This window comes from Sinocyclocheilus rhinocerous, unplaced genomic scaffold (assembly GCF_001515625.1).
Source record: "Sinocyclocheilus rhinocerous isolate Xijiao unplaced genomic scaffold, SAMN03320098_v1.1 scaffold714, whole genome shotgun sequence".
In the NCBI taxonomy this organism is placed as follows: domain Eukaryota; kingdom Metazoa; phylum Chordata; class Actinopteri; order Cypriniformes; family Cyprinidae; genus Sinocyclocheilus; species Sinocyclocheilus rhinocerous.
In genome coordinates this window covers 1,437,654-1,446,990 of record NW_015646165.1, presented here as the reverse complement: position 1 = coordinate 1,446,990, position 9,337 = coordinate 1,437,654, and positions in this window count along the sequence as shown.

The window sequence follows — 9,337 nt, the reverse complement described above, 5'->3', positions numbered from 1 at the left end:
GCGCTGTACGAGCAGGTGCGCGCCGCGCGTACCAGGCTGAAACCGTCTTAACGCGCGCATTTACCAACAAGAATTCTGCCCCGCTGCTTAATGTCCATGAATAGTTTAAAACCATTTGTTTTTAAACCACAATGCTTAAAACGCGTTTAAGCTTACATCATAACGCGCAAAACGATTGACATTTTTGTACCGGGTTATTTCCCAACCCTTAAGCGAATATATAGAGTTTGTTCAAACACAAAAAGCCAAATACATCCATCAAGTTAATAATCAAACTAACCTAAAATCTGTGTGGACGATGGCGCTGTTTTTCTTTTTTTTTAGAATAGCTGACATTTTTACTTATCGAAGATTGTTCTTTGCGTGACCATTTCCAGATTATGCCAGAACGAAGTGAAGAGTGGAGGTGAATGCGGACATCAGGCTCAGCGATCACCTGATAGATACACGTACAGTTCGTTCAAAAGTCAAATACAGAATAAATGCATTTGATTGGTAAACCAAATTCAAACGTGACGTCTCAATATCTAATAGTAATACATGGAATTTATGGCAAAGCTCCACTAAATAATAGCGCTAAAAGTGGGGGCGTGGTGGGGCTTTGGCGATTGGCGCTTCAGTCAATCTACTCCACAGCCAATCACGGGCCCCTCATTGCTCGGGCCCTGGGGCTTCAGCCCCACCTAGCCCTATTGTTAATCCGGCCCTGATTGTATGTTGTCTCTGGCAGCATGGGATTGTGTGAGAGCATTTGCACAGATGGACAGAAGGACAGGGCAGGTGGGGCGCTAGACATACAGATGGGACGCACATACTCACAGCCTGCCTTGTCACGAAGCTATTATCCTCCCGAATCCTTTGACACACACAGGCTATTGCTCTTTCTAAGCCTAAACGACTACAAACGGCATATTTGTAGATGAATTTCTGCTTGACAAGCGGGCAGCACTACTAAGTTTCGCTTCCAAAACATAAAAGCAATTATAATAAAGACTTCCTTTAATGAACACACTCTCATTAAGCCGCAGCTCAGCAGGTAAAATGAAAACAAAACGAGACACAGGCTGAACCCGTCCCGCCTTTGCCATTTTAAACGCAAGTCTTTGAGGTGGTTATACATGTGTAGGACTGCAGGCTAACACACCTAGCCACTGTGACAGCAATTACTGTGTGTTTTCTTTCTCAGGCCTCTGCCCGGCCTTTGCAGGATGCTTGTGTGCGATTGTAGTGGAGACGAGTGACAGAGATGAACTATCTTTGCTGAAAAGGTTAGCGGATGTGCATCGGCATGGAAAAACAATCCAGGGTATGTCTCTGCGCCTCCCCCGCATGCTAGAAAAACACCATCTCATGTATATGTTGCATGAAATGCTGTCTTTTTTCTTGAATAAAATCGAGTTGGGGTGGGGGCTCGGGTATACTTGCTCTTGTCTCCAAGACCTCCCTGGGGTGCGTTGCCGTGGAAACGGCCCCAGGTAAATCAGCCTCCTGAAGGTGGTTTTTTGTGGTTCCATTCCGCTTCAATTGGCCAGAGACTGTGTATATCTCCCAGTGTGGGAAATGGAACAGGCTAAATGAAGTCGACAGTCGAAGGCCCCAGGGAAGTCCACAGGCAGTTGTGTACCAAACTCATTGGGCTGATCAGCTAAACGCACTCCATTAAGGTGGGTCTCATGTACTAGCGAGTACTGCTTGAAGAGTGTGCTGATTAAAAACAGATGACATGACCTTACAGTCAACATGGAACCCAAATTGACCCCATTTACTCAGTACATATACCTGAAATTATAGTGAACGGTTCATTGGTGCATGTTATTCTAAAGAAAATATATTTGTCTTTGTAGTTTTTCCTCAAAGTGTAATTACTGGCTCTTATTTTTCAACAACCTGTCATATAAAGAACACCTTTTACATCCATAAATTATTGGATAAAATACTATCCTGTTTCACATAGAATTATATCCCTTAAGGCTTGTTTATATCATAAACGATAACTATGATAATAATTATATTAGCGTCCACACCAATGCAAGATAACGTTCTGTTTGCAAACGCTGCAGTTTTGTCGTCTGTTGCTTTAAATCCTTGAGCTCTTTAAAGTCAGGTGGATTCTGATTAGCTGTCAGTGTTTTTATTGTTTATTAGCAATAAAAATAGTTCTTGAAATGAATTCCAACAATATAGTTCCTTTCTGCTGTTATCGTCAGTACTTCCCTATTGTCATATAAAATTAGAACCATTTGTTTTTTTATATATCATTATATTTATTATCCTTGGTGTGAATGGGCCTTTATGGAAGTTACATGGGTTGCAAATGCCATTTTATGTTGACTTTATTTTTTATTTTTATATTTGAAAAAGGACCAATACATTTAACGTTTAAAAATGATGAATGATGTTGATGAATGATATTTTTGAAGAACTTTCAACTATAAGCAACTATTAGCTATAAGAAGAACATGACTATAAGCAAGTCATTTTGTAGGTGTATTTCCCTGAAAACACTGTTGATCTTTCTAATTTCTAATCCCATCCTGTTTTAACCAGTGGTTTGAGTTTATCATTGGGAAATATCCAAAATTAGTTCATGTGGCGACGTGCAGACCAATTAGATTTAAATAATTGAGTAACTTACATTTTAAATACAATATAGCCAGTTTCTGTGTATATTTTCAAAGAAAGGTAAAGCAGAATGAACCGTTGCACATCTGAGAGCAAAACACAGTAGTTTTTGAATGAATCTGTATATTTAATAATTTTGTGATTTAATGATTTGCTCATAAAGACAGTGAGCATGCCAACATGCTGATAGCTACCAGTTTGACAACCAGTCTTACCAGTTTTCAAGAAAATGAATATATACAGTATATATATATATATTAGTGCTGTCAAGCGATTAATCACATACAAAATAAAGGTTTTTGTTTGCATAATATATGTGTGTGTGTGTGTTCTGTGTATATTTATTATGTATATATAAATAAGAAGCATCCATGCATTCTACTCAGAGTATTCTATTTATTATGTGAGTTGTGATAAATAATGCATTAAAAACCCCAGAGTAGTCCAAAATGTTAGCAGGAAATGTACAAACTCATATTCTCTTCTCATGTTTGCGTGTTTGTCTACAATTTTTTTTCAATTCTCCTTCGGCTACACAAGATTTTTATAATTTCTTGGGTCAAGAAAGAGTCAGAGTGTACAGTACATTTCCTTGTCCCTTACAAACTCTCGCTCTGGTTGGATGCACTTAGGACGCAGTAAGGACGCTTTCCTGCTACATATCACACATGCACACTTCAATTATTATAAGCTGAAAGAACGCAAGTTAAAGGGATAGTTCACCAAAAAATGAAAATTGTCTTCATTTGCTCATTTGTTCCTAACCTGTATGAATTTTGTTCTTCTGTTGAACACAAAAGAAGATATTTTGAAGAATAACATGACTATAAGCAAGTCATTTTGTAGGTGTATTTCCCTGAAAACACTGTTGATCTTTCTAATTTCTAATCCCATCCTGTTTTAACCAGTGGTTTGAGTTTATCATTGGGAAATATCCAAAATTAGTTCATGTGGCGACGTGCAGACCAATTAGATTTAAATAATTGAGTAACTTACATTTTAAATACAATATAGCCAGTTTCTGTGTATATTTTCAAAGAAAGGTAAAGCAGAATGAACCGTTGCACATCTGAGAGCAAAACACAGTAGTTTTTGAATGAATCTGTATATTTAATAATTTTGTGATTTAATGATTTGCTCATAAAGACAGTGAGCATGCCAACATGCTGATAGCTACCAGTTTGACAACCAGTCTTACCAGTTTTCAAGAAAATGAATATATACAGTATATATATATATATTAGTGCTGTCAAGCGATTAATCACATACAAAATAAAGGTTTTTGTTTGCATAATATATGTGTGTGTGTGTGTTCTGTGTATATTTATTATGTATATATAAATACACAGTCATGCAGAGTATATTTTGAAAATATTTACATGTATTTACATGTCTATATTTATATCCATGTAATTTACATTATAAATAAATATATTTAATATATAAACATAACATATCTTTCTGAAATATATACATGCATGTGTGTGTATTTATATAAACAATATAAATACAGAGCACACAGTCATATATTATGTAAACAAAAACTTTTATTTTGGATAAGGACGCTTTCCTGCTACATATCACACATGCACACTTCAATTATTATAAGCTGAAAGAACGCAAGTTAAAGGGATAGTTCACCAAAAAATGAAAATTGTCTTCATTTGCTCATTTGTTCCTAACCTGTATGAATTTTGTTCTTCTGTTGAACACAAAAGAAGATATTTTGAAGAATGTTGGTAACCAGCTGACGGTAGCCATTGACTTCTATAGTATATTTTCCATACAATGGAAATCAATGGCTACCGCCAACTGCTTGGTTACCCACATTCTTCAAAATATCTTATTTTGTGCTCAACAGAAGAAAGAAACTCACTGAGGGTGGGCAAATGATGACAGAATTTTCAGTTTTGAGTGAGCTGTCCCTTTAAGGTGTTTACATTCGCGTAATGGGCAAAAATCTTGCTTTGTCGATCAGTTTATTTATTCTTAAGCCGTTTTTGATCTAACGGCGATTACGAATATATATATATATATATATATATATATATATGTGTATGTATATAATGAATTGTATGGGATAATAAACCTTATTTTCTTTTAGTTGACAGGAAGTGATGGGAGGGAAGGAAAAGGTGTGACATGAGCCTATAAATTCATAATGCAATAAATTACATTTACCACAAAGTTGCTTGCTGGATGGCACCGCCAGTCTCCCCAAGACATATTGCATAGATTTACAGAGACATGGTGGCTGAATGCAACTGTGGGCCAATCTCCTAGACTGAATGCATGGTTTCTCTTTCTGCGTGGAGAGTATGTGTCTGTCAGGCCTGTCACATTGGCCCTGCAGCTGTGTGACTCACTGCTCTCCCCAGTGTCTCTCCTGAGACCTCTGCATGTCAGAACAGTCAATAAAGCCAGCACAGCAGTGCCAAGAGCCTCCAGGGCTGCCCATGGTGGAGTCATTAATGGACCTGCATGGTAACATGGATAGGTGAGAGCTGGTCAGATATCTGGTCGTAGATTCATACAAGCCTCCTATGAGAATTGTATAGGGCCCAGTACAAGTATTTGATGAACTCACATTGCCAACCTTGAGGATGATGAGTTTTTAACCCACAATTCATTGCTCAGTCAGGTCCCGCACTACAGATAGGCTTTGGTCTGTCGTACTGCCATGGCCCATGAATGAATAGTGCACTTCAAAGACTTGTTTGTTTTTTTTTCCTCTGTACATTTCATCTTTTGTTTGGATCACTTTTGACTATTTAGCTCTCGGCAATAGTGTTGCAATGGCGATCTTTGGACGTGAAATAAGACAAAGTCACATTGCCACAAGCGCATCGGTGGAGATAAAAATAAAAGGCTGTGGAGGGCAGGCATAGAGAGGGAGACGGATGGGAACAGGCAGAATAAAAAATGTCCATTTGATTCCCTGTCAAAGACAAGGGTTCCTTCATCCTTTTTTAGTATTCTCAAGCAATGCGTAGAGTTCTTTGTGTTCACTGGGATCTCATTTTGGTCTCTCCATCGGTTCCCCAGATGATTCTACATGGACGTATAGCAAAGATAGAAGCTCAGAACAGAAACATTTACTTGAGAGTTGATTTGGACTCCAAATTCGAGACCTGACAAAAACAACGACAAAGTTTGAACAACAAAGTGTTTTGCGATGAAACTGAAATAGTGACTGATCTTTTCTTCCATATTGTGACGTACAGCTAAATGTAACGGATTATTGAAAAAGAAAAAATGTAGGGCGGTGACTTGGTTTTGTGCATTGGTTGTTGATTGATTAGTGTGAGCTTGGAGTGGTGGATGTTAAGTGGATACAGAGCACTAATTCCAAGTATGGGTCACCATACTTGGCCACATGTCACATCACTTTAAATGATTGGATACATCCTGCATACGTGACCAGAGAGAAGTTTATCATTTTCACTGGAAGGTCTAATGATGACATTTTTGTTAAATATTATGAGGTCAATAAATAAATGAATAAAAAAATAAAAAAATTAAAAATGTAATATGCACCGATTAATTACAATAACTACAATAAGATCTATATTATGTGTTTAGAAAATAGAGTAAATAGCCAGTTCATTATTTAATTATTTATTACTGTATCAAAATGTGCCAAATTTAGTCAATGGCTAATTTTGAAGGTCAAAGAACAACGTATTAGACATTTCTATCTATTTATTTATTGATTTCATTGATTGATTGTTTGATTGATGTATTGATAGATTGATTGATTTCTGCTCCTGCTGCTGTTGCTATATCTTTCAAAAATATGCAGAAAAGTACTATTATTACATATTATCTTACTAGGTGGGCCACATTTCTCATCAATTATGTGTGTAGGTGGTTGTTGTTGTTGATGTTTTTTTTTTTTTGACCACATCAAAAGTTGTGTAAGTACTGTTGTTTCTGCAGCTCGGCTTATCAGTATAATTTGGGTTTTTTAATTTACATTACTTTTCATAGTATAGACTCTTCTCTATCAAACATATCAAGAAAAATATTGATTCCTCATGATATGTTGACTTTAACATTTAGATTCATGCATTTATTGTCTGCTGTGGCAACATTGGCATCACTTTTATTACACCCCCTTGTCATTTTTCCACAACTCAAAGTTGAAAAAAAAAAGAACTGTCAAAACTTCCATTGTGCAAAGGGTTGTGGGTAAAATGATTCTATAAAGCATGCAGGGATGCCCACACCAGCAGTGCTCTAAAAGTAGTTTGACACTACCTTTCAATATTTTTTTTGATGCAATGATGATTTGGATTGTGGTAATTCTAATCTCACAAATTTTTTGAAATGGATAATATGTGAACCGTAAAGTATTGCTAGTCTGTATTTTGGCCATATATATGGGTGGTCTCAGTGACCCCTCTGTCAGTCTGAGCACTCACACCTGTCTGAGTTTTAGAGATGTAGTCTGGGGTGCCCACATGTAGTGTGCATGGCTAAAGAACAAGTGTGCCAGTATATATCAGTCATCCGTGAGTGGGTTGAGAGCTGCTGCAGAGGGCCAGGTGTGAAGGACAGGCTGTGAGAGCTCAGCAGAACCAGAGATGAGCTCAGAAGTGCAGAAAGAGAAGTCACAGGCTCTATTCATCTCAGAAACTGAAATGATGTTTGTGTTGGAAAATTGGAAATTCTGTCATTTATTCATCCTCATGTCAGATCAAACCCGCATGTCTTTCTTTTACAGAAAAATAAGCTATTTGAAAATGTTTCATCGCTCTCAGATCTCAAAAATTGCATCATGGTTCATCTGAGCATTTGGCATCGTTGACATCAAACCTGGTGCTTTGCTAAGTTCAGATATGCACATTTGGAAAGGAAATTTGAAACCCTTTTAATATGCATGTAAAAGCTCTTTATAGTTCTGCTTAAACATCATTGTTCTTTTTAAAAGTGGCAGCACCGCCTCCTCACTCTCATTTCTTTAACCATTTTGACTGTAAATACCACCTTTCTGGACATTATATACCTGGGAGCTGATGAAGGGCTTACATGACGGGTTTATTTGAATAGTTCCAGCATCTTAAGCATTAGAACAAAATTATGAGAAATGATTGAAAAAGGTGCGAGTGGTTGATAGTTACCTTGCAAGTCAACTAACAGAGGCTTGGAGAAAGAAACTATTTTTTTTATAAAAGCCGTAAGAGCAGAAAAATTGACTTTTGTGTTCGGATTGATTACTATTGATACAGAGAGTTCAATGAAATCAGGTCTATAGTTCATTCTCTGACTTCTGAGTTTCTGATCTAACAAATTAACAGTTGCTGAGTGCTTGAGTGGAGCTGCACTATCGTTTAAAAGCCTCAGGTTGGTGAGATTTTTTAAATATTTTGAAGGAAGTTTCTTATGCTCACCAGGGCTGCATTTATTTGATCAATAGTAAAGTAAAAATGGTAATATTGTGAAATATTATTGCAATTTAAAATAACTGTTTTCTATTTTAATATATTTTAATATATATTCAAAGCAAAAATACCAACATGTTACCTTAAAAAATAAAGAAAAAAGGAGCAAAGTAGCCATAAGCTATTTTCCATCTTCTTTTCAAGCACTGTGCACAAATCTAAAAACTCATCTGAAATCAGCAGGTCCTTTGGACACGGTCTCCTTATGGCAGCCCTGTGTATAAAAGATGGTATTTCCACTTCCTCCTCCCGTCTACTCAGCATCCTGTTCATTCTTCTCTCTCTCTGAATATGTCTGTCTGTTCTCAGCTAAGCTGTTTTCACTCAAACGATCGCTTTGTAGCGAAAACTCAAAAAGCGTCCGTCTGGTTAATAATTAGCATGCTAAAAGATTTGTTAAGCACATTAAAGCCGCCATTACATATCACCTTAGTCGTCCTTCTCTTCTTTCACTCTCTATCTGTGTGTTTTTCTCTATTTTTGACATACAGACCGAGGGTGGCAGGCATCAAAGGGCAGGAAGAGCAGAGAGCCCACACCCACTGAGCTAACATTTAAACTCCATCCAATCCCACTAGGAACCAAAGGCACTGCGCTGAACGTCAGATTAAACCCAGAAATATGTATGAAAAATATCTGCTTTCAAAGGGGTTCAAAGATACAATGAAACTTCATCAAAGTGCCATGTCCTTCTTTTGCCCTTGGCAGAGCATGAATCCAACGTCCTTCAGATTTCAGTTTTATAGCATGAGATGACGGGTCTATCTACTGTATCTGTCTATCTTTACTCAACTCCAGCATAAGTGCTGTGCTGACAGGTGAGCTTCTTTACATAAACTTTGTCACAACCCAAAACAGTATTTGGACACTTGATGTTTGATGTGCAAATTCAACTGCATTTGAATATAAACTATCAAATCAAGTGGGAGCTGCAAACAAACAATTCTAGACCTTTTTTCACTTTGCTTAGGGGCCGTTCACACAAAAAATTTTTTTATTGGTTTATGTGAAAATGTTGGTGAAATTGTGACATTTTTAAAGATGATGTCAAATATTCAAGAACTTGGAATTCTGTTCCATTCCATTGAACTCAAGAGTGTGTTCAGAGTAAATGATCTGAAATACTTTTATTTTTTTAAATTAGATTTTATATTTTTTTTTTTCTGACTGTATGAAGTCAGTTCCTGTAGTGTTCATCACATTAACTATGGACATTTTCCATTAACGTTTAACATTCCAAATACTTTAGCTCTGTTCCAGTTAGTTTTTAA